We start from the raw sequence: 27287 nt of genomic DNA, 5'->3' as shown, positions 1-27287 counted from the left end.
TGGTTGCCGTGGCTACCCTCAGGTTTCCTGGGAGTGAGCGCCAAGCTTCCCCCGCTTTTTATCACCCCCTCCCACCGTGGACTAAACTCCGACACGCCTCTCTGACCATTCGCTTCCTCAGCCTCCGTCTGATTTTGTGTTTACTTGCCCTGACTTAGACTTCCCTTCCATCCATCTTCTTCTTCCCAAGGCAGCAATTCTCCCTTACTCAACAACGGTAATAGTGAAATGACTGCAGGGAAACATTAATTTCGGAGGATTGAAAAAACAAGAGTTTAATATGTACAAGATTCTTCATCACATATTTTCAACTTATATAATATCTTCCCCAAAATATTTTTAAAGTGTAATTATGGGAGTCCTAGGGTCATCCTGAAAGTTGCAGACAGCTAGATAATTCTCAGTTACTGCCAGCAAGATAACCTCTCTGGAAATAGGTTCCATTTTGAATTCCAAAAGAACAGGTTGCCAATATTGCTTAGGCCAATAGAGGGTGATGAGACCTAGCCTGGATGCACCCTATACTGTGTATGTAGGGTTTTAGCCTGCCTGAAATACTGGTGTTAAATAATGTTAGCTGTGATTACCATGCTGTGGAAAGGAAGCAGAAACAGATTTGATCAGTGCCATGGCAGGGAAAAAAACTGATACTTAAATTAGTGAGCCCCAAATTTATATAGTCCTATAAAAAGCTAAACTGGTGACTAATTTCACTGCCAGTTTCTCGTGCTCTTCTAATCCAGGAAACAAAGAGCATAACACACACTCACTGTTGATCTCACTTTCAGTAAGGGAAACTATAATACTGATACTGGGGGGAAGACTTGTCACGACTGTTTAAAATGTTCTGCTTGACAGTAAAAGGAATGAACCATACACAGAAAGGTGATTTGAACCCAAGGTAAGGTAACATGCTATATGACAAGGTTTGGCTATTTTTAGAAAGTGTTCTTCCAGAGCGCCTGGGTGGCTCAGTGGAGTAAGCCAGACTCTTGATTTCTGCCCAGTAATGGCCTCACAATTGGTGACAGCTATCACTGTCAGTGCAGAGGCTGCTTGGGATTCTCTCTGTCTGTCTCTCTCTCTCTCTCTCTGTCTGTCTCTTTCAATAAATAAATAAATATATAAAAAAAGAAAATTTCACTCTAGAAATGAGGAAATAAATATATATACAATTGGACATAGAGTCCTGCAGCATGTTAGAGTGATTATTGAGAGAGGGAAAGAGAAAGAGAGGGAGGAAGGAAGGGAAAGAATTAAAGAATCTTCCCAACATAAATTCTGAATTGAGATGAGGGGAATGTGGAGGGGATGAGGGAGGTGAACTGTTTTGGAAGGTGAGTTTGGTTAGGAAACATAAGGAAATCAGTTTGAACAGATAACTTTTAATCTATTATTTTCCAGATAGGAGCAGGAACAGAAAGAGCCTTTCTTTTATTTTTTAAATATACTTTGAAGTATCTTATATTTTAAATATACTATTAAGGGTCTTTGTTTTATTGTATGTATGTATTTATTTATTGGAAAAAAGAAAGAACCCAGCATCTGATTGTTGAAGACTGTATAAAACCATTCTTTATTTAAACCATGTCCCTTTTATAAGGCCAGAACAAACTCAAACTTAATGATGTGTGGATTTTTTTTTCTAAACAACCTACTACACGATGACAAACATACAATAGAAAAAATTTGGTAAATCATTTGCGACTTTATCAAATTAACTTCAAATGTTCTTGGGTTTTTATGTTGTGTGAATGGAAACCATAGTTTAAATTGTTAACAAATATACTTCTTGATGCATTACTCAGTAGGAAGTCCTTCAGGAAAGTTACTTTGAAGGGCAAAGCAATGCTGCTAACCAATTTTGTTAACTTAATCCCAGGCTTTGCATTCGAGTGGAAAAATCAAGTGGAAGAAGAGCTTTCTCTTCAGCACAGGATTTAAAGAAGTAAAAATAAGGATGCCATTGAAGCTATCTCAGATGAATTCTAACGTACCTACTAAAGACCCAGGTCAGTTTGTGGGGGAAAATTGTTATATAATAACTAACATGCTTTAAAATCACTACAATATAAATTCATATTTCCTAAGTACTGGTTTATGCCATGGTGACACTCACAGCTACAACAGTAACATAAAATATTTCCAGAGGGGAAAAACAATGAGAAGTCTCAAGACCAGAACACTGTCGTGCAATGAAAGGAAGGTAGATCAAAACATACCATTTTCATATTTTAAAAGCTCCTAAAACTTGGATTTTCCTGTAACCAAAAAAGGTAACCTCCTGATCAGCTCATACACAGTCTTGTATCAATTTCTGTGTACCTCTCACACTCTTCATATTTGATTTCACTCTTTTGGATGCCAGCAAAAATCTTCCCTAAAATCAAAAACAGTGCAAAATTTCTTTTCCAAACAGTACAGCTTGAAAACTTGAAGGGTCACAGTGCCCTCTAGTGACCCATTGATAAGACCAACTTTTATTTCAGTCTCCGAGAACAAAATGTTGGAGTCATACACATTTTCAGCGAGGTTTTTTTTCCACACATATTTATAAATGCCATTTTCTACTTCTGATGGGGGAAAGTGTAAGTTACAATCAATTAGCTACACAGTACACTGGAGAATGACTCCCTTTCTTGTCCAGTGCTCCCACGGTTACATTGTATCTGGAGGGGAAAAAAAGGCTTAATTCCAATCAATCCTACAAATCAACATACTGTACATTAATATATACAAATGTAAAATTCTTAATTGAGACTTGTGATAAGGACAGGTTTGTGGCGCTCTAGAGCTGTATTACAGTCCCAAATCTGTCCATGCCTGACAATGAGACCAGTGCTAAGGAATTTGATCCCACTGAACCTCACTTTTCTTCCTCTATAAATGAAAAAAGGGTGGCAGTATTGGTGCGGATGCAGGGAAATGGACTATAAACATTTCTAGTGGGAGCACTGATTCTACAGCTTTTCTGGAGGGAAAAATATGGCAATAATTCTCTAACAATTTTGTAAGTACAGTGGCAATAACTCTCAAAAACCAGAAGATTCCCAATGTACTTCGCCTTAATGCCAGAATAATGGCCAATATTGAACTCCTGCTCAGTTCCATATACTGTCTGAAGTGCTCTAAGTAGATTTGCTCATTTAATGCTCACAAAAATTCTGTAAGGTTGTACTAATACTTAACCACATTTTACATATCAGGGAACCAAGACACTAAAATTTGCCCAACTTTATAAAATCAATAGTTGGATAAAAACCCAGGCTGTATGGTTCAGAGTCCATGCTGCAAACTATTACACTATACTTCTAGAACTTCATCTTCTGAGAAATTATCCTAAGAAAATTATCGAGGATTTACACAAAGAATTTTCAATCAGGGTGTTAATCTCAGCATCATTTCTAATAGGAAAAAAAATGGAAAATAACCTAACTGACCAAAAATAGGGCATTCATTGAAATGATTATGTTAAAGACAAGCCATTGACTCTGGGTTCTTTTTTTTTTTTTTTTAATTTTTTTATGTTTATTTATTTTTGAGAGAGAGTGTGAGCAGGGGAGGGACAGAAAGAGGGAGACACAGAATCCAAAGCAGACTCCAGACTTTGAGCTGTCGCACAGAGCCTGACACAGGGCTCAAACTCATGAGATCATGACCTGAGCCAAAGTCAGACAAGACCATGACCTGAGCCACCCAGGTGCCCCAAACTCTGTGATCCTAAAGAACCAATAACATGAAAAATGTTCCCAAATATATTAAGTGAAATAGCAGATTAGAGACATACTACATTCATATATGTATAGTGCACTCCCATTTTTTAAAGAAATATATATTTAAGAACAAGGAAGGAAAATTGCCAATGTATAAATAATAATTGTGAACATAGCATAACATACAGAGAAGATGAATCACTATGTTGCACAACTGACACTAATGTAAATTGTCAAAGATACTCAAATTTAAAAGTTATAATAATAATGTGTAGACAGTGGTGAGAATGGAGGTAACAATTTTTATTTTCTTATTTTTTCTTTTTTATGTCCATTTTCCAAATTTTCTATAATTAATTCTAAAAATATTTTATATTTTTAAGAAATTAAGGTTCACTTTTTTTTTAACTTTTGCAAAATTTTATTTTAAAGTTGGAAAGTTTTGGGCGCCTGAGTGGCTCAGTTGGTTAAGCATCCTACTCTTGATATCGGGTCAGGTAATGATCTCACCATCGTGGGATCAAGCCCCGTGTCAGGCTCCACACTGTGTGGAGCCTGCTTGAGATTCTCTCTCTCTCCCTCTGCCCCTCTCCCCTGCTTTCATGCTCTCTCTCTCTAAAAAAGAAAAAAGTTGGAAGTTTTTGAGTTTTAAGCTTTTGCTTTTGACCACTACTTTTCCATTTTTGCACTTGCTATTTTATTTTACTTCCAGTATAGTTAACATACAGTGTTATGTTAGTTTCAGGTGTGCAATAAAGTGATTCGACAATTCCATACATCATCCAGTGCTCACTGCTCAAGTGCACTCCTGGGTTGCATGCGTGGCTCAGTCGGTAGAGCATGCAACTCTTGGTCTCACGGTTATGAGTTCAAGCCCACATTGGGTGTTGAGCCTTCAAAAAAAACAAGTGCACTCCTTAATCCCCATCACCTATTTCCCCCAACAGGGAAATGCAAATCAAAACTATAATAAGCTATCACCTCACACCTGTCAGAATGGCTAAAATTAACAACACAGGAAACAACAGGTGTTGGCAAGGATGTGGAGAAAAAGGAACCCTCTTGCACTGTTGGTGGGAATGCAAACTGGTGCAGCCACTGCAGAAAATAGTATGGAGATTCCTAAAAAAAAATTAAAAAGGAACTACTCTACAATCCAATAATCACACTACTGGGTATTTACCTAAAAAGTACAAAAACACTATGTCAAAGGGATAAGTGCACCCCTATGTTTATAGCAGCATTATTTACAATAGCTAAATTATGGAAGCAACCAAGTATCTATTGATAGATGAATGGATAAAGAAGATGTGGTACACAGACACACACATGCACACTGGAATATTACTCAGCCATAAAAAAAAAAGAATGAAATCTTACCATTTGCAATGACATGAATGGAGCTGGAGAGTACCATGCTACATGAAACAAGTCAATCAGAGACAAATACCATATGATTTCACTCATATGTGGAGCTTAAGAAGCAAAACAAACAAGCAAGAGAAAAAAAGAGAGAAGCCAAAAAACAGACTCTTAACTATTGAGAACTGATGGTTACCAGAGGGAAGACTGGTGGCGAATGAGTAAAAATATTTTATTTTTAATGAGAAGTTCAGGCCAAATGTGCTCTAAGATGCTTTCTAGCTCTAAATATTTATTATTTTGAAATAAGAAATAGGGAATAGTCATGAATTTTAGAACTAGAAGGAGAAAATATTTACCATCCCTCCAGAGGTTTCCATATCTGTTTGATTCTCAGAATCACCTGGGCTAATCAAAGACAAACTTCTTGCCTCTCTCTTTTTCCAATCCAAATCACCTGAGGATGAGGCCCAGGTGATTCTTATGAGCTGACAGTGTGGGAAACTACTAATTTATTCCCATTGCATCATTTCAATCATCTGGCACATAAGCAGCACTCTTAAAGCCAAATGCGAACCAGAGCCTTCATATACTGTTGACTATTATAAGCAATCCAATTGCTATTGACAAATTTCAAGTTCAAGTTCAATTTTTTTTGAATTTTCTTGAGAAAAAATGAATCTTAAACAATAAATTTACTAATAAAAAAATTTTAGCCATAAAATAATGTACTCAGACCTACCAACAATGAGCAGAGTGAAGGTATTATTACCTATATTCATTGCAAATAGCTTGTTCACATTTTTCGACTACATTCCTATTTAAAGGAATCAAAATTTCTTAGAGCTCACACAACACAAAATCAGATCCAAACATAGTATTTTTGATACTGTGGGCAGCAGGTTGGGGAGGATGGAGCTAATGCAACAAGAAGTTCTGTTTTAAGGAAAAGATTGTCCAAAGCCTCTCGATAGTCCTTAGTTGCACAGAGTAAGGAAAAGCCACTCTGGACACAGTGAAAACATTTATAAATAGAGAAGGAGAGACTCTTGCAAAATCTTCCTTGAATTTCCAGAATTTTACTCTTAGAGCAGCAATTTTTATTTGTGGTACAGTAACCTGTCTCAAATTGATGGTACAAAGAATTAGTTACATTAACTCACAGGAGATTTGCATCACCAGAATCTATTTTATCCAAGCCACAGACCTGATTGCCTGGTATACCCATCTCACTTTGTGCATCAAGACATCTTCCAGGTGTCCCCCAGCAGGAAACAGGGAGATGACTACTAATCTAAAAAATTATAGGCAAATAAAAATGGAAGATAGGATGGCTCATATCTTATTCCTGCCATTTAAAGGAATAACTCCTGATGTACCAGTCTTGACAGAAAACATACATACACACCCTCACAAAACATTTAAAAATAAAAACCAAGACCAATGTTGAATTTAAAACTCGGTGAAAATAGTCCAGCAATAGTGAGTATTGAGGCAACATGAATTGTGGATACCATGTGCTGTTGCTTTGATTGCTTGGATGACTCATCAGAGAACACCCTCCCCCAAGCCTTAACTGCAAACTGCTTCAATTCCCTTACCTGAGCTTTCACTCTGCTTTCTTAGAGTTCTGGAAAATGTTCTACTCAAGGCAGCAAGTACACATATAGCCCAGATGAACTATAATTAAGGTGGCAAGAAACCAAGGAAAAGAGAAAGCAGTATTAGTTCAATTGTTTCCTTTGCACAGGGAGCAGATGGACTCCAAGGTCCAATAACCCTTTTGTACCTCAGCTAAGGCTGACAATACATCATTATACTCAGATGGGAGCAAGAAGAAGGTGCCTAGCAACTGGACTTGGAATGCTTGAGCTTTTGTCAATGTACGTCATAATCTTAATATTAAACAGGCTTGCTCTCATTTGCCAGTCATCACCTCATTTTATGTTTTTCAAACACAAGAAGATTAAACAGTCTTTCCTGAAAGTACTTTAGCCCCTTAGATATAGAACAGTAGTAGTATTTGAGTCTCCCCTTATAAATGTATATGTAAAACTGCCATGAGTCTCAGTGGAAATTATATAAGTTGGAGGGCCTACCATGGGTAACATTTTCATTAGCCACAGTATGCACATAACCCAGGGTCTTTTTGGAATTTGGATACCAAGAACTATTCCTTGGACCCCATTGTGTTTGTGTGCTTTATATACATAAGAAGTTATTAGAACTTCTATTTCTATTTAGATTTATCTTTTGCTTCTTTAATCTCTTTGTCTATATTATAAAATATAGACATATGTATGTATATATACATATATATATATATAATCTTATAATGAAAATAAAATATGTGTTTGGGGTTGTGTGGTCAAATATTTTAGATGTCTAGATAATGTTATGTGATCACATAGTTCATGAAGGGTAATAAGGAAAGAATTAAGAAAAGGAGGAGACCTGAGAATGAATCAAAATCATTAGACCATCAGTGGACCAACCACATGCCCTTCTCACAATGCAGCACTGGGTGAGAATTCTATAAGTAACATATGATCAGGGCACCTGGGTGGCTCAGTTGGTTAAGTGTCTGACTCTTGGTTTTCGCTCAGGTCAAAGTCTCATGGTTCACAGTATCAAGTCCCGCTTTGGGCTCTGTGCTGACATCATGGAGCCTGCCTGGGATTCCCTCTCTCCCTCTCTCTGTGCCCCTCCCTCATTCTCTCTCTCTCTCTGTCTCAAAATAAATAAACTTTAAAAAAACATATGGGCAAGAGGATGGCAATCATTTTTCTCCAATATCCTACTGTGATGTCTAATTATATCAATATAGGAGGAAGACAGAGCCTGTTCATCTTTCATTTTACTCGATAAAGAAAAAAATATTGGAGAAAATTAATTTCTGGCAGGAAACCCAGAAATATTGGTTGGAGATATAAATAACATACCCTATCCTTAGATCCCAGATAAAGAGCTTCACATACAACTCACATTCTCCTAGCTTTCTCACTGCAGATCCCAATGAAAAAATAAGGAAGATAGTTATATAAACAATAAATCTGAGTCATCACTGAACTCTTGCAAATCTTTTTGACAACAACAAAAAAGGAATAAAAATGCTTCCAGCAGAATTATCCTTAACTATGATAAAAAATATATAACCAAGTATGTTATTCTTAATAGGATTCATCCTCCCCAACATGGATAATTGGAGTCTAGAATAACTTCAAAGAGGAGAGAATTAGATTTTCTGGACCACATAGTTCTCATCAACTCAGAAGAGAGAGGAAATGTCCCAGTACAAATCTAACTTGGAAGAGAAATTTTTTCCCAACATTACATTGATGAATGTTGGTCTAATATAATATCTTCTCCATTCTTCTGACAATGCTATACTTTCCTACCATATAACAACCTCCAGTGAGAAAAGTTGTGAGTGTCCACCTCATCCTTATCTTCTCCCTATCCTTTGATATGTCATCATATACTTGGAAGATCTCGAATTAAATAAATGTTACCAGGGGCCATAAAATAGTGCAGAGAAAAAAATGTGATAAAAGCAGATGTACTATAAAACAATTAGTTGAGACAAAGAAGAAACAAAGAGAAAGTCATTTTAACCAGGCCATTCAAGGCTTCCCTCTTGAGTGGATAATGTCATATTCCTGCTTTAAACACAAAGAGAGGTTTGATTGTTTTCTGCCTAAACTTTCACAGTATATCATTACACTTTTTCAAGATTGATGTTAAACTTCTGCAAGATATAATATTGTAGAAATATTTTTTTGAGAGAGAGAGAAACTGCACATGCACACAAGTGGGGAAGGTGCAAAGGGGGAAAGAGACACAGAGAGAAAGAATCTTAAGCAGACTCCACACTCAGCCTGGAGCACAACACAGGGCTCAATGTCACAACCTTGAGATCATGACCTGAGCCAAAATTAAGAATCAGGCACTTAACCAACTGAGCCTCCTAGGTGCCCCTAATATTTTAGAATTTTTTATGTAAAGGAATAAAAGTAGCCAAAGATCCTTCTCCAAGGTCCTAATTTCAGCTGGACAATTGACTTCCTGTGGAGCACTGAGAAAGTGGTTTAACCTTTCCAGGCCAAGGCCATGCCCTTCTTATTGGTAAAATAGAGCTAAATATCTTCCTATACTTTCCTCATAAATTGTTTTGAAATTCAAACATGGAACTGGGAAGTTTTGAAACATTTTATTATTTTTTTCACCCCAAAGATAAAAAGGAATCATCCCTCCAATGAAGGAAATACATGAAATCTACAGGATTAAGCCATTTTAGATGCTTAAATGTACAGCATTCTTAAAAAGTAACCTCAAACCTTCAGCTCTGGATAACCTCTCACAATTGAGCCACTGTTTTAATACATTCTTATAATGCCAAGGTTTTAGAAAAGAGAGTAAAAATACCTTCTTTGGGCAATTTGTGTGCAAATGAAACAGCCTATTAAAGATTGCCTCAATGAGAATGTGTAAACACTGGTCTTGGCCACAAAGAAACAATTTCCTGGGGCAAACTTCATGGTCTGATTTCCCAGAAATACCCTGGAAAATGAACAGAAGGAAACGCCTCATACTGCTTTGTCTGTAGCCACAAAATATACACAGAGGGTCCCACCCAGCCGAAATTTAACCCTGTGCCCCCCAAAAAGGACAAAAGTAATAACAAGTCACATAATGAGGCCATTGTACATGTAAAAATAGTATCTACACTACCTACGCATGAAGGCCAATATAATTATGGTCTAAGAAACTAAGTTACTTCAGAGTGGAAATATGAACAGGTGCCCTATGATAATACTTTCTAGGTAAGAACCATTCAAGGATACCTCTTCTCCCATCAGCTCTACTTAGTTTAAATCCATCAGAGGGAGGAATAATAGGATAGTACTTGCTAATTTATTCAATTTAGAATGGACCTATGTGAACATTTGCAAGAACCTGTCTATCAAATATTAATTTTTTTAAAAAGCTGTCATTTTTTGTAACTGTCAATCTAATAGAAGAGGGTTTAGAACAAATCACTCAGGGAATAGTCTATTCTTGTATGTTTAACAATATCTCCACAACTATCTTATGTCTAAAATCAGGCCATCAATGTCTTTCTATTCTACTCCCATCCCATCAAACCAGATTACTGCCAAGATTAGTCACTTCTGTAAGCAGATTTGAAACTACAGACTGAACATAGACCTCTCTCTCCTTATTCTCAATTGATCAACATTCCTTTTAAATAGTTTAGAAATGCCTCTCCCGTTCCTCTGCCACTATCATGGTTCCAGCCTTTGGAATCTTTCTCTGATTGTTTCCAACCTTACCTTTCCACCACTAGTTCTCAACACTGGTTGCATTTTAGAATTATCTCAAAATATTTGAAAAATACCCATATCTTTTACACAAATATCTCTAGAGGGTAAGATCTTGTTGCTTCCCTTCTTCACTCAAAATAAAAAGAACTTTTAGTGTAGAGATATATGAAATTAATGTTATTATCTTTAAATGGGAATACTTTATAGTAATATTTATGTTCATATTATCAGAGGATTCACAAGTATTTATGGTCCCTGAGTAAATGCCTGTGCCATTTATTTTGTCCAAGAAATTTTTCTTCGCCCAAAATTACCCACAAGTTACAGATTGCTATAACTGAGTTAAGAATAGTTATTGTTATTATATGATGTAATTGAAAAAGCACATAACTAGGGGATTTGAAATTTAATTATGATTCTTGGTTAAGTTATTTACTCTGCTAAGCATACATTTCTTTTTTAAAAAATGGGAATAATGGGGCACCTGGATAGCTCAGTGGGTTAAGCGTCCAACTTCACCTCAGGTCATGATCTCACAGTCTGTGAGTTCAAGCCCCTCATTGGGCTCTTCTGTCAGCTCAGAGCCTGGAGCCTGCTTCAGATTCTGTGTCTCCCTCTCTCTCTACCCCTCCTCCACTCACACTCTGTCTGTCTCTCTCTCAAAAAATAAATAAACATTAAAAACAATTCTAAAAGGGGCTCCTGGGTGGCTCAGTTGGTCAAGACTCTGATTTTGGCTCAGGTCATGATCTCGCAGTTCATGGGTTCAAGCCCCATGTCAGGTTCTGTGCTGACAGTTCAGAGCCTGGAGCCTGCTTCAGACTCTCTGTCGCCCTCTCTCTCTGCTCCTCCCCTGCTCGCTCATTCTCTCAATCTCTCTCTCTTTCTCTCTCTCTCTCTCTCTCTCTCTCTCTCTCTCTTCCTCCCTCCCTCACAAAAATAAATAAAAATTAAACATTTTTTTTAATTATAAACATTGTGAATAATAATATTGTCCCTACATACCTCAAAGAATTATTGTCAAGAGTAAATGAGACAATATATATGAAAACGTATAAATAGCTACAAATCCCAAATGCTCTCCTCTTGAGTATAAACTGAATAAACTATAAGCCCTTAGATTAATTGTAGTTTGTTATAAGTAAATATTTCAAGTTAAGCAATATTCTAAAAAAAAAAAAAAAGAAAATGTATTTTTCAAGAGAGTTATTGTCTCTGTTATCACTTCTACTTACTGTATACTAGAGGCAGCCCTCTATTTAAAGAAACTATAAGTCAGAGTATGTGGAACCCCTCTCAGGCTGCCAGCACTTTCTCCGTCATCTGTAATCACTCCCTACTGTCCTTGGCAAGCCCTCCGTAAATCTGCAAATAATTCCCACTCCCTAATTTCAAAGACAAGAAAAAGCCGGCCAACCAACAGGTAAATTGCCAGCCATCTCTTGCTTCTACATTGGTTCTTCAGGCCTGGTTATCCCCTAAACTCTCTTGCAAAGTAGGCTGAGGGTAAATACAGGAGAAACTGCTGCTGAGGGTGAGGGTGCTCGTATCTGCCAAGAGTACATCCTCATGTGTTGGCTTGTAAGAAACAAGAGTGTGTCTAAATATAAATTCATATGATGGAATTGAATGAGTGCAAGGGGAAGACAGAGAGCCAAGACTAGTTTCAGTCCAAAGCCACACCATAGACACTCAGATAGATTTAAATCTGCCTTGGATCCTAGGTCTCCACTTGAAGATTAATGTAGACTACCACCTGATTCAGAGGCCATAAGAATAGTTCAAAGGACCCAAAGGGATTTCTAATAATATCCAAATATACCATATATATCCTAGTTAAGTTCAAATCCCACAAGATCTTAGTAAAACAAACAAACAGCAACAAGCTCTTTTTGTAAAACAGTATCCACTTGTATCAAACCTCTTTATCCTAGATATGTAGAAACATGGGCAAGTTTTAACAATAATCCAATATATGATCCTGAATACAAATTTAGAGGATTCTTCAATTAAACTGTATTTAAATGTAATATTCATTTAATTCTTACCCAGCTGATTATTTACTGAGAAATTATTTATTTGATTATGTTGAAGATATTGCACTAAACTTTCACTTGGCAAAATTCATCTTTTTTTATCAAAGAGTTTACAATATAGTATTATTTCTCAACCATTTGGAGTTGTTGAATCTTTTGAAAATCTGATTAAAGATACAGCTGCTCTTACCAGAAATACACAAATACATGTAAAATTTGCATCAGTTTTAAGGGCTGGAGTCTATCCAATGGTTACTAGGAGCACTTAACACTCAAGAAAAAATAAGAATGGAAGTAATACAAAGTAGCATAATATTACAGCAATAAGATCTACTATAAGAGCTTAGACCAACGAGCATTTATTTAGGTGTAAAATGCTCAGGTAAGTATTCATGATCGACACTTAGAGGTTTGACCTTGAAGGATAAGTAGGACTTTGCCAGACAGAAGTAGGGATGGGGAGACAACATTCAAGACCACAGGGATGGCATAAATGTATGAATCACATAAATGTATGAATGTTAGCCATGTCCAAACAAGAAAAATGTTAAAGTCCCACTAGAAAGTTTGGATTTAATCTTATAAGTAATACCAAGTCATTAATGTTTATTAAGCAGAGAGAGATGATCAGAATGGTGCATTAGAAAAATTACCCTACTGATGATAAAGTGGTGTTGATAAAGATTGAAGATAGAGAGAAGGTTATTGCAATGGTATAAGCAAGAAGTAATGAGTCAAGGGCAGTAAGGCTCATATAACAATACTTCAGAGGTAGAGCCAAGCAAAATTGGCCTTTCATTAAAATGTGGAGAATTTAGTAAGAGAAGGGATCAGAGGTGATTACAAAGGTATCTCTTTTTAAATGTTAGGAAATACAGGAAATGAAGCACATTTTGAGCGAAAGATCTTTTTATTTAGGGCAGATTGAGTTTAAGCTATTAATTATTCCTGAAAATAAAAGATTTTACCTATGAATCTATATCCATCAGAACACTAATAGTATTAATAACTACAATATTAAAAGAAAACAGACTAAACAAAATCCTGAGACTCTATCAGGAAATTGAACAACCGTCCAAGAGAATTTTCAACGTTTATTCAAACAGGTAGGAATCCAGTGATTGGTTTACAACTCATATCACATTTCCAAGTCCCAGCCTCTTTAATGTTATACTTTGCAACATAAAGAGATTAATCTACAGTGTGTAAAAACAGAAGGTGTGCCAATATTCAGCAAATAGCAGAAATAAACAATGTTGCCAACCTCATCAAAACCATTGATTTTTTCCGAAGAGACAGAATCTCACCAAATGAGTTGGGCAACAGTTACTTGTCAACAGCAGGCAGCAGAACTTTGATCAGAAACCAGCTTCCTGCCACAGACTCAGCCCTGTCATAATAGATTAAGACCTAAATTGGACATTAAGACCTAAAAGAGACCATCTCGTGCAAACTTTCTTGAGTAAACAAACAAACAAACAAACAAAACTAATGCTCGTGGATATTAAGGAAGTCACTTTGGTAATAAACAACAGAACTAAAACTAGAATTTTTGTCTCCTGACTCCCATTTCAGGTGTGCTTTCCTCAGCCCCATATTTTCAAATGTTTCTTTGAGTCATGAATCCAGTGGACTTGGAGTTAACCTATGTCCCACAGAGCAGGCCTTGGGAGAATACTGAGCTGCCATACTGATGGATTATTGGGGCTGCTTCCAAAGCTATTTGGACAGAACCTCTCAAGCATCTGGCTGAGCTGAGTGATAAGTGGCTACACACATGTGTGCTTACTGAGGTAAGGTTAGAAAGGGGAAATGGCTTCTTCACAGTTGCCCTCCACTCTCCTTTTTCTGCATTTCTTTCCCAAGAGTGGTTGCTAAGAGATCTGATATCACGGGACTCCATGTCCTCTGCCCTCCAGCCTGCCCTTCTCTTGCACTGAGCCTCATGCCCCCAAATTATCTTTCCCTATTCTTTCCTTGAGAGATTTCTAGTACTTTAAAATTGTTACTCTAAGGAGTAAAGAAGCAATGTAATGAAAATTGTGTTTGAATTTCAGAGTTTGGGAAGCTATAATGAAAGAGCCCCTTCACCACACTGTTACAGGAGCAGAAACCAAATGCATTATCAATAATGGCCAGAAAATCAGACTCTGGGAGCAGCACACAAGAATCTGTTCAACAAACCCTACAGGGGATTCTAATGCTCCGCAAGATTAGAAAACCTCTAATATAATATTATGCAAATTGTTTTCCCTGAGATTACATTTTGGATGTCCATTTCAATAGCTGATCTAAAACTTTTAAATAGGAAAAAGGCAACACAAACTGCTGGAGACTGAATGTGACAAAGCAAGTACTGGAACTAAAAGGTTTTGGAGATTTAATCTAGCATCCTGTTTCTCATGCAGAAGAATGCCTCATGCATTGCAGAAATTTCCCAATGTTGCACATTCATGGAAAGAAATATTAAATATATTTTTTTATTTTTCCCATCTTTTTTCTTTAGATTGCAGACAGAGAGTAAAATTCCAAATTTATACATATAAGTGTGTGTGTGTGTGTGTGTGTATATAAATATATATATATATATATATACCAATTTCAACTTAATTCCTAAAGGAGAAAAAAGAGACTAAATGTAGACAAAATTTGATAACCAATTTACCCTTCATATGCTAAATCCTTAACTTGTTCTCTGCTTAGGTGCCAAACAAGGATTTATGTGTCCAAAAATATTCAACTCACTTGACACTTTACATTAAGAAAAAACAGCAGGCTTCTCATTCAGTGAGACTCTGCTCCATGGCTATTTATAAATGAAGTAGAATAACAAATCATTAGGACATGTTTGAGATTGGGGAGGGAAAGGCATGAATAACTACTGTTAGTATATTTCATGTGTCAGTCTACTATCTCAGCATTTATAAAGCCCACAGGAGGAAATTTTTTTGATATTTCTTTCCAGTTAAAACCAGCTGGTAAAATTTATAGCTTTTTTGGTTCATAGAAAACTATGGCCTTTGTAAAGGAAGGGTGTTAGGCTTCAAGTAAGTAAAAGAGTAAATGATATTATCAAAAAAAATACTACTTTTCAACTTATTTTATATTGGCTCTATATCACAGTCTAATTTCAATGTTTCTCCAGAACCTGCTAAAATAGAAAAAGAAATCATATTGGAAAATTAGATTAGTCTTACAGAATGAATATCTCAAGAAGGAACAGTTTTTCTGTGTTAGATGCAGCTGTGTTTACATGAAGTCAAGTTGTACCTGCACACAAATGTTCCTTAACAAAACATCGTACTTACTAAGATAAATCTTACTCAGCAAGATCTGTTATATCTTGCTCTATATCAACTCTGAATATTATCTATTACATGGAGTGTTTTTTCCATACAATAGACACTAAGAAAATAGAAAAAGAAGCTAATTTGGGGTTACTTATCAAGTGACACATTTGGGAAACCACAGAATAAATTTCAGGATACTTATTGTGATGGGATGAAGATTCTTACAGCATGAGAGGATTCTAGTAGTCTGGCAATGCTCTATGTCTTAACCTGACTGGTTACTTTGTGAAAATCAGCAAACTATTGGTATACGTTCTATACACCAGCAAAATCTTGGTATACATTCTATACATTTGTTGCATTTCACAGTAAAAAAAAGAGAGAGAGAGAGAGAGAGAGAGAGAGACAACATACCTCAACCATTCGTTAATTTCTGCTGTCTCCTGAGAATACATTAAAATTACATTGAAAGGATTTTTTAGTTCCAAACCCACGAAACAAAAAGAACTGAAGCGGGTAATAGAGAAAAGAGAAATGTGGAAGGTAGAAAGTACATGGACTTGTAATAACTGACTTAGAAGACAAGAGAAAACCAAATTCCTACTGAGAAATAAGATGCAAACCTTGAAAAACCATGAAAAGGCTCAAGAGTTGGGTGTAACAAGTACCCCTGAAGTTCAGGTACTAGTGGGACTAAAAATAGAAGGGTTGATTATCAATCTGTATAAGAAGCAGTTAAATACCTAAATGCCCTCCATCACTGCAGCAAAAGACTAAAAAAGTTGAAACTTAGAAACCTTGGACTAGGAGTCACTGGGCACAGCTGAAAACAGATGCCATATGGAATGAAATTCTATATACTAAATAGATAGTATATCTATTTACAATCATTGCAGCCTAACTCTTGGGGTGCTCCCAGTAACCCTTATAACCGCTAGCCAAGAAGGTAAAAGATTTCTACCTGGGAAAACTGAACATAGATAAAGAAAAGATCCACCTACTGAAAGTTCAGTCTGAACAGTGAAGCAGCACACTCTCCACCCAAATAACCTACAGAGAAGCCTGTCAGTCAACTCACGCACACACACACATAGATTTCAGTGAACTCTTAAATCTTCTTAAACTATGAACAGGCAAAACTTTACCAGGTATGTAAAGAGTAATCCCTGACATGAAAGATAGTGACAAAAATAAATAAAAAGAAAACAGTCAATACAAAAAACAAAATAAAACTTTTAAATACTGAAATTAATATCCTCAGAGAGATAAGAGAAGATATTAAATGTATCATGCAAAAATAGAATGTAGTGAAAAAGAACATTGAAAAATAGACAATCTCCTGAAAATTTTAAATGATTATTGCTGAAGTTAAATATAAATTTTAGATTTAAAAAGTTCTAAGTAATTGGTATCAATGACAAATTTTCTGACACTAAGGATAAAAAGAAAATCCTAAAAGCCTTCAAAGAGATAAACAGATTACATACAAAAGAATCAGAATAAAAAATGTCAGTCTTCTTAAAAGCAATACTTACAGAGAGGAAATTCAAATTTCTGACATGAAGTTTAAGGACATTAGTGACAGCTACAAAGAAAACTAAGGGAACCAAAAAGGAGGAAAGGAAAAGTTCCAAAAGAAAGGGAAAAAATTACACAAGAGAACCTGGGCTTCCAAACAAGATGAATTAACAGGGCCTGAAGTTATTATATCACCTGAAACAAACAAACAAACAAACAAAAGACAATATTCATGAAACAATGGTTTTCAAGAACTGGACAGTAGGCAACAAAAGACAGTGATCTGTGGGAAATGTTCTATCCTATAGCATAATACATATTCTTTGCAGGTGCACACAAAATTCACCATGCTATAAGCCACGAAAGAAAAAGACTCAACAACAACAAAAAAAGACAAATATTGTAAGTATCACTTATATGTGGAATCTAGAAAAGTCATACTTATAGAAACTGAGATTACAAAGGTGGTTACCAGGAGCTTAGGAGTGGACTGAAAGGAAAGATTTTGGTCAAGGAGTATAAACTCCAGTTTTAAGATGAACAAATTCTGGGGATCTAATTGCAGCATGGTGATTATAGTTAACAATACTGTATTATATACTTGAAAGTTGCTAAGAGACCATATCTTAAATGTCTTCACCACACACACACACAAAAATGTAATTATGTGACATAATGCAGGTATAATCTAACATTAGGGTGGTAATCATTTTGCAATATGTAAGCATATCAAATTAACACATTGTACACCTTAAATTTACTCAGTGCTATATGTCAGTTGTATCTCAATAAATCAGGGTGGGGGAGTGTCAGTGGCAAATAAGCATTGCCAACTTCATACAAGATTAGGAAATTACAAATTAAAACAACAATGAGATACCACTACAAACCTATTAGAATGGATAAAATCCAAAACACTGACAACACCATGTACTGATGAGAATATGGAGCAACAGGAGTGCTCATTCATTTGCTGGTGGGAATTGACGTACACATTTTTAAAATCCAATGAAAAATCCCAGCAGGGTTTTTCTAGAAAATGACAAGCTGATTCTAAAATTTACTGTAAATGCAAAGGATAGCTAAACAATTTTGTAAAAGAATAAACTTTAAGGTGGGGCGCCTCTCTGCCCCTCCCCTGCTCACGCTCTGTTTCTCTCTGTCTCAAAAATAAATAAAAACATCTTAAAACATTAAAAAAAAGAATAAACTTTAAGGTTTAATACTTCTTGACTTCAAGACTCATGCTACAACTACAGTAAAAGGCTGTAGAGGAACTACTTAGACCCCCAGAACTTTCAGAAAAATAAGACCAGACCCTCGGGGACAGTAGAGGGAACTAGGGCTTCAGCAGTGACTGCCTACCCTTCCCTCCTGCTCCCTGGAGTGCCTCCCTCCACCCCAGGGTTGGGCCGCATCTAGTAGGCTTTGTACACTGCCAAGCATAGCCAACAAAGACATGAAAGTGTAAGTGTTCGGCAAGCCTCTAGTGAACCTCCAGGTGCAGCTGGAGGGTTACACACCTAAAATCCCAGATACAGTGGCTAGCTACTCCCTGAACCAAGCTGGCTTTGGGGCCTCAAATCCATCATCTCTCTAGATGCCCAGAAATTCATCTCAGATATTGCCAGTGATGTCCTGCAGTACTGCAAAATGAAGAGCACAGACTCTTGCCAAGAAAGGACCACAAGTACATGCTAACCACAAAGGTCTTGACCTCTGCCCTCAGCAAATATGACATCAATTTAAATATGCCACGATTTCACCTGAGCCATGCCATGTAAATGTATTTGTCTATCTCCATGTCTCCACACCAGTGTTTTTTCATGAACTTCACTGTGACAAGCTAAAAAGAAAAAAAGAAAACTACAGTAAAGACAATGTGATATTATAGGGCACCTGGGTGGCTCAATCAGTTCAATGTCCAACTCTTGGTTTCAGCTTAGGTCATGATCTCACAGTTCATGAGTTCAAGCCCCATATCCGGCTCTGTGCTAACAGCATGGAGCCTGCTTGGGGTTTCTCTCTCCCTCTCTCTCTGCCCCTCCCTGGCTTGCTTGCTCGCTCTCTCCCTCTCTCTCAAAAAATAAATAAACATAAAACTTTTTAAGCTTATTTAAAAAAAAGACAATGTGATATTAGAGTCAAGATACGTAAATAGATGAATGGAATGGAATGGAGAGCTAGAAATAGACCCACATATATATGAAAGCTGATTTCCATAAAGATGCAAAGGAAATTCAGTGAAGAAAAGTCCTTTCAACAAATGCTGCTATAACAATTGAAAAGTCACATGCATACACACACACAAAAAAAGAACTTTGACTTATACCTCATATCATACAGAGATTAATCCAAAATGGATCATAAGCCTAAATGTAAGACCTAAATTATAAAACTTCCGGAAGAAAACTCAGAAGAAAATTCTTGTGACCTTGAATTAGGAAAAGATTTCTTAGATACAACACCATAAACACAATCTATAAAGCAAAAAATTAATAAAACAGACTTCATCAAAATTTTAAGCTTTTGCCTTTTGGAAGCTTTTCAAAAGTTGAAAATGAAGAAAAGCCACAAACTGGTAGAAAACAATTTTTTCATGTTTATTTATTTTTGAGACAGAGACAGATCATGAGCAGGGGAGGGGCAGAGAGAGAGGGAGACAAAGAATCTGAAACAGGCTCCAGGCTCCGAGCTGTCAACATAGAGCACCACATGGGGCTTGAACTCACAAACCGTGAGATGATGACCTGAGCCGAAGTCAGAGGCTTAACAGACTGAACCACCCAGGCGCCCCTGGGAGAAAATATTTATAAATCAAAGATCTGATATATGATTTAAATAAGAATATATAAAGAAGAACCTAAAACTCAACAATAAAAAAATTTTTAAAAACTCAATTTTTAAAATGAGCAAAGGCTTTCAAAATACCCTTCACTCAAAAAAATATACAAATGGCAAATAACATGAAGAGATGTTTAATATCATTAGTTACTGTGGCAGCACTAATTAAAATCACAGTGAGATACAACTACATACCTGTTAGAAGGGCTAAAATTCAAAAGACAAAAGAATGACAGTATTAAGTATTGGAGAAAATGTGGAAGAATTGGACCTCTCATACATTGCTAATATTAATGTAAAATGATATAACTGCTTTGGAAAATGTTTTGGCAGTTTCTTAAAAAGCTAAATATTGGCCTGCCATATGATACAACCATTCCACCCCTAGGTACTTAACTAAGAGAAATCAACATATTTCTATGCAAAGGTTTGTACATGAATGTTCATAATATTTTCACTTGTAATAGCAAAAAACTAGAAAGAATCCAAAGGCCATCAACTGGTGAATAGATAAACAAATGGTGGTACATCCATACAATGGAATAAATTCAGAAATAAAAATAAACTATTGTTATTTGCAACAACATGAAGGAATCTCAAAATAATTGTGAAATCTCAAGTGAAAACCAGACAAAATAGTGTAATGCTCAATTATTTGATTATATAAAATTCTTGAAAATGAAAGATAATCTATACAACAAAAAGCATATGACTGGTTGCCTATCAGGTGATGGGCAGTACAGAGAGACTCCAAGGGGAAACATAGGAAACTTTGAGGGTGATAGGCATGTCCATTATCTTGATTGTAGTTGATGGTTTTATGGGTGAAAAACATAGGTCAAATCTTATCCAATTTTCCATTTTAAATGTGTACCTTAAAGTATTGTGTATCATACCTTACTAAATCTGTTTTTTAAAGCCATAAATCAAATAAAATGTAATCATTGATATGAATAATATTCACTAATTATAACACAAGTACTGAGTATTAGTTTAACCAAAATTGTGACATGCTTTTTTTATTTTTTCTTTTATTTAAATCAAAGTTAACATATAGTGTAATAATGGTTTCAGTAGAATTTAGTGATTTATCACTTCCATATAACACCCAGTGCACATCCCAACAAGTGCCCTCCTTAATTCCCATCACCCATGTAGCCCATCCCCTTACCCACCTCCCTTCCAGCAACCTTCAATTTGTTCTCTGTATTTAAGAGTCTCTTGTGGTTTGCCTCCCTCTCTGTTTTTATCTGATTTTTCCTTCTCTTCCCCATTTTCATCTGTTTTGTTTCTTAAATTCCACATATGAGTGAAATCATATGGTATTTGTCTTTGACTGACTTATTTTGGTTAGCGTAATACACTCTAGTTTCATCCTTGTTGTTGAAATGGCAAGATTTCATTCTTTTTGATCGCCAAGTAATATTCTAGTGTGTGTGTGTGTGTGTGTGTGTGTGTGTGTGTGTATGCGCGCGCGCGCGTGCCACATTTTCTTTATCCATTCAACAGTCTATGGACATGTGGGCTCTTTCCATAATTTGGCTATTGCTGATAGCACTGCTATAAGCATGGAGATGCATGTGTCCCTTTGAATCAGCATTTTTGTATCCCTTGGATAAATACCTAGTAGTGCACTTACTGGGTTGTAGAGCATTTCTATTTTTAACTTTTTGAGGAACCTCCATACTGTTCTCCAAACTGGCTGCACTAGTTTGCATTCCCACCAGCAGTGCAAAAGTGTTCCCCTTTCTCCACATCCTCACCAACACCTGTTGTAGCCTGACTTGTTAATTTTAGCCATTCTGAAAGGTATGAGGTGGTATCTCATTGTGGGTTTGATTTGTATTTCCGATGATGAGCAATTTTGAGGATCTTTTCATGTGTCTGTTAGCCATCTGGATGTCTTCTTTGGAAAAGTATCTGTTCATGTCTTTTGCCCATTTCTTCACTGGATTGTTTTTGTGTGTGTGTGTTGAGTTTGACAAGTTCTTTATAGATTTTGGATACTAACCCTTTATCAGATGTGTCATTTGAAAATATCTTCTCCCATTCCATAGGTCATCTTTTGGTTTGTTGATTGTTTCCTTCATTGTGCAGAAGCTTTTTATTTTAATAAGGTCCCAATATTTTGTTTTGCTTTTGTTTCCCTTGCCTCCGAAGACACGTCTAGTAAGAAGTTGCTGTGGCTGAGGTCAAAGAGATTGTTGCTTGTTTTTTCCTCTGGGATTTTGATGCTTTCCTGTCTTACATTTAGGTCTTTCATCCATTTGGAGTTTATTTTTGTGTATGGTGTAAGAAATTGGTCCAGGTTCATTCTTCTGCATGTCGCTGTCCAGTTTTCCCAACACCATTTGCTGAAGAGACTTTTTTCCATTGGATATTCTTTCCTGTTTGGTCAAAGATTAGTTGGCCATATATTTGTGGGTCCATTTCTGGGTTCTCTATTCTGCTCCATTAATCTAAGTGTCTGTTTTTGTGCTAGTACCATACTGTCTTAATGATTACAACCTTATAATACAGCTTGAAGTGTCTGGAATTATGATGCCTCCAGCTTTGGTTTTCTCTTTCAACTTTACTTTGAGTATTCTAGGTCTTTTGTGATTCCATACAAATTTTAGAATTGTTTGTTCTAGCTATGTGAAGAATGCTGGTGTTATTTTGATAGGCATTGCATTGAAAGTGTAGATTGCTTGGGGTAGTATCAACATTTTAACAATACTTGTTCTTCCAATTCATGAGCATGGAATGTTTTTCCATTTCTTTGTGTCTTCTTCAATTTCTTTCATAAGCGTTCTGTAGTTTTTAGGGTACAGATCTTTTACCTCTTTCATTAAATTGATTCCTAGGTATTTTATGGTTGTTGGTCAATTGGGATCAATTCCTTGATTTCTCTTTCTGATGCCTTATTATTGACGTATAGAAATGCAACTGATTTCTGTACGTTGATTTTATATCCTGTGACTGTGCTGAATTCATGTATCAGTTCTAGCAGTTTTTTGGTGGAGTCTTTCAGGTTTTCTATGTAGAATAACATGTTGTCTGTGAAGAGTGAAAGTTTTACTTCTTCCTTGCCAATTTGGATGCTTTTTATGTCTTTTTGTTGTCTGATTGCTGAGGCTAGGACTTACAGTACTATGTTGAACAAGAGTGGTGAGAGTAGACATCCCTGTTGTGTTCCTGACCTTAGGGGCAAAGCTCTCAGTTTTTCCCCATTGAGGCTGATATTAGCTGTGGATCTTTCATATATGGCCTTTTGTGATGTTGAGGTATGTTCTTCCTGTCCCTACATTCTTGAGGGTTTTTAGAGGATCATGTGGTTCTTACCCTTTGTTTTATTAATATGATGTATCATGTTGATTGATTTGCAGATATTGAACCACCCCTGCAGCCCAGGAATATTTCCCACTTGATCATGGTAAATAATTCTTTTAATGTATTGTTGGATTCAATTTGCTAGTATCCTATTGAGAATTTTGGCATCCATGTTCATCAGGGAAATTGGTCTGTAATTCTCCTTTTTAGGTGAGGTCTTTGTCTGGTTTTGGAATCAAGGTAACGCTGGCCTCTTAGAATGAGTTTGGATGCTTCCCTTCCATTTCTATTTTTTGGAACAGCTTCAAAAGAGTCTGTATTAACACTTTTCTAAATATTTGGGAGAATTCCCCTGGGAAGCCATCCAGCCCTGAACTTTTGTTTATTGGGAGATTTTTGATTACTGTTTCAATTTCTTTGCTCGTTATCAGTCTTTTCAAATTTTCTATTTCTGCCTGTTTGTTCGGTAGTTTATGTTTCTAGTAATTCATCCATTTCTTCCAGATTGCCCAGTTTGTTGGCATATAATTTTTCATAGTATTCTTTTATACATTTGTTTGTATTTCTGTGGTGCTGGTTGTGATCTCACCTCTTTCACTCATGATTTTATCTACTTGGGTTCTCTCTCTCTCTCTCTCTCTCTCTCTCTCTCTCTTTCTGTCTTTAATATGTCTGGCTAGAGGTTAATCAATTTTGTTAATTCTTTCAAAGAACCAGCTCCTAGTTTCATTGATCTACTGGGTTTTTTTTTTAATATATTATTGGTTTCTGCTCTAATCTTTATTATTTTCCTTCTTCTGCTGGTTTTGGGCTTTATTCGCTGTTCTTTTTCCAGCTCCTTTAGGTGTAAAGTTAGGTTGTATATTGAGACTTGCTTCCTTTTTTGGGAAGGCTTAGATTGCTATACACATCCCTCTTATGACCACCTTTGCTGCATCCCAGAGGTTTTGGACTGTCATGTTTTCATTTTCATTGGCTTCCATGTACTTTTTTATTTCCCTTTAATTTCTTTGTTAACCCATTCATTTTTTAGTAGGATGTTCTGAAATTCCAGTATTTGTGGCCTATCCAAACTTTTTCTTGTGATTGATTTCAAGTTTCATAGTGTTGTGTTCTGAAAATATTTATAATATGATATCAATCTTTTTGTACTTGTTGAGGGCTGATTTGTGACCCAGTATGGAGAAGGTTCCATGTGCACTTGAGGAGAATGTGTATTCTGCTGCTTTAGGATGAAATATTCTGAATATATCCATTAAGTCCATCTGGTCCAGTGTGTCATACAAAGCCATTGTTTCCTTGTTGATTTTCTGCTGAGATGATCTGTCCATTGTTGTAAGTGGGGTGTTAAAGTCCCCTACTATTACTGTATTATTATCAATGAGTTTCTTTATGTTTGTGAGTAATTGATTTATATATTTGGACACACTTCTGAGAGGCTGGAAACTGGGTTTTTTAATTTGCCTATTTTGGATTTCTAGTAAGGTTTTGCATCTCTTTACATACTCATTGGTCATTTGGGATTTTTCCTTCTGTGAATTGCTTATTTGTGCACTGTGCCCATTTAAATTGGTTTTCCTATGTTATCCTTGCTGATTTGCTGAAGTTTCTTATATATTCTAGGTATTAATCTCTTTCTGGTTATACATGCTACAGATGTCTTCTCTCAGTCTGTCCCTGTCAGTTGCCTTTGCCTAATACTTTCCCTTTCCTTGCAGTCCACCCAACTTTCCCAATCTAAAACATCGGGCAGGTCACAACTTCAACTGACTTTATATGTTAGCTATCTCAATCTTATCACTGCTATCCTAGTATTTAATGTTCTGAATAAAATATCTTAATACAAAATACAAATACCTTAATACAAAATACCTTAAAGGCCATCAGATTCTATAATATTGAGGATTTACCAATGAATTTGCCCAGAGAATAAGTTTGCCCCAGCCAGAGGAATACATAATGTTAGAAAATAGCAGGCTATGTAAAGTGGTGAAAAGAAATACTGTGTTTTCTTAAACTTAGTCTACCGCCCCCCCACACACACACACACAACTTCCCCATATCTACTTATTTGCTTATGAGGAAGTAAAGTGCAGTGGTAAACCTTTCAGATGACAGACATGATTTAAAATCCCAGAGCCTCCATTTTCTATATAGGATCAAGTTAGTAATATCTACCTCACAGGACCTTTCAAGAAAAAACAATAGTGTATGTAAGTGTTTCCTTAGGAAGTGCCTGGGCTATAGTTAGTACCCAGGAAATAGTAGCCATGATTATCACCTAGATAGCCCTTCCTCAGTCCATTCTCCTTTGCAACCTGGCAAAAGCCCTTCTACTTATCTTTCAAAGCCCACTTCAAAAGACATTCCTTCCATAAAATTATCCCCGAATCAGTGCAAGCTAACTCTAGCACACCGCTGCTAAAACCTCACTTTCACTCCAAAATATTAATCACTCTCTTTTCTGTGGTCTCGAGCACATTATTCATTTGACTTGTATGTATCTGAGAATATTGTGATGAACTCAATACATGACTATTTACTATAATAAAATGTGAACTCCCTAAATTCAGGAATAATTACCGAGGTCACCAGTCTTTAACACAATGAAGGGTTTTCTTCTTTTTTTTTTTTTTAAGTTTTTTTTTTTTAATGTTTATTTATTTTTGAGACAGAGAGAGACAGAGCATGAATGGGGGAGGAGCAGAGAGAGAGGGAGACACAGAATTGGAAGCAGGCTCCAGGCTCTGAGCCATCAGCCCAGAGCCTGACGCGGGGCTCGAACTCACGGACCGCGAGATCATGACCTGAGCTGAAGTCGGACGCTTAACCGACTGAGCCACCCAGGCGCCCCATGAAGGGTTTTCTTCTTAAATACAACAAGCAACTAGGCTACACACATTATATAGATACAATGATAAAGGGACCAGAGACAAGAGAAACAATTTTGACCTATCAGTTAAAAAATTATCTTTTAAAATCACAGAAGAAGGAGGAAGGAAAGAAAGAGGAGGAAAGAAAAAGGAAGGTGGGGGAAGGCAGGGGAAGTGGAGGAGAAAAAGCTTGTGAAAAAGAAGCCTATAGAAGATTTGGAATATTATGATATCCTATAATATTAACCCCTTTGCAAAGTTCCACTATACACACTATATGAATTTCATCAGTAGAGTGTATTTAAATTGCTATTTTAAAATAAATATGTATTTACCATTGATTAAAGGCAAAGTGTCAGTCACCTTTCATTTTTAATTTTATGTAAAAGTTACAATCAGTTTTTTCAACAAGTCATTGTGAAAGCCCACAAGGTGAGAAACTTTACCTACATGTGGAAACTTTCACTTCTGGGTGAAAATTAAGTGCTTAATTAAAATGGTCTTTTATGGGCTCCCTGTCAGTAACACTCATCTTTCTGAAAACGGTGTCATATATCACAACACCCCTAGTGTGAAAGCCAAATGCTAAAAATATTTCTATTCTGTTTTAATGATGAAAGAATAAAGAAAAGAACATATGATTCAACATTTAAATAAAATATAGTTTAATCTTAAAATACAAGGTTTTTATTTTTACTTTAATTTTTGACATCTGAGGTAAAATAAGACAAATTACTTTTATTTAATAAACACATACTTGAATAATGTTTACCCTACTTCCTGGTGGTTAACTCATTTTTAAAATTAAAATTTTAAATCATAATTAAAAACGAGTACCAATTACTTGATATATAATTCTTATCTTTGAATATGTCCTGGTTATCTATTTTGACCAAAAAAATCACTCTAAATTGAAGTGGCTTAAAACAGCAATCATTTTATTATTTTCCATGGTTTCTATGGGCCAAGAATTTAGGGAAGTCTCATCTGGGGGATTCTGGCTTTGGGCCTCTCA

General features: G+C 36.1%; 1 long non-coding RNA gene across 1 annotated transcript; it reads left to right on the top strand.

The window, feature by feature from the left end:
* Positions 1–804: 804 nt before the first annotated feature.
* On the top strand, positions 805–14789 carry LOC122237680. Its single transcript, XR_006216279.1, has 4 exons — positions 805–901; positions 1883–2012; positions 14011–14228; positions 14493–14789. It is a non-coding gene; the product is annotated as an uncharacterized LOC122237680 (long non-coding RNA).
* Positions 14790–27287: the final 12498 nt, after the last annotated feature.

Source organism: Panthera tigris, chromosome B1 (genome assembly GCF_018350195.1).
Source record: "Panthera tigris isolate Pti1 chromosome B1, P.tigris_Pti1_mat1.1, whole genome shotgun sequence".
NCBI classification, from domain to species: Eukaryota; Metazoa; Chordata; class Mammalia; order Carnivora; family Felidae; genus Panthera; species Panthera tigris.
This window is presented reverse-complemented; position numbering and strand designations above follow the sequence as displayed.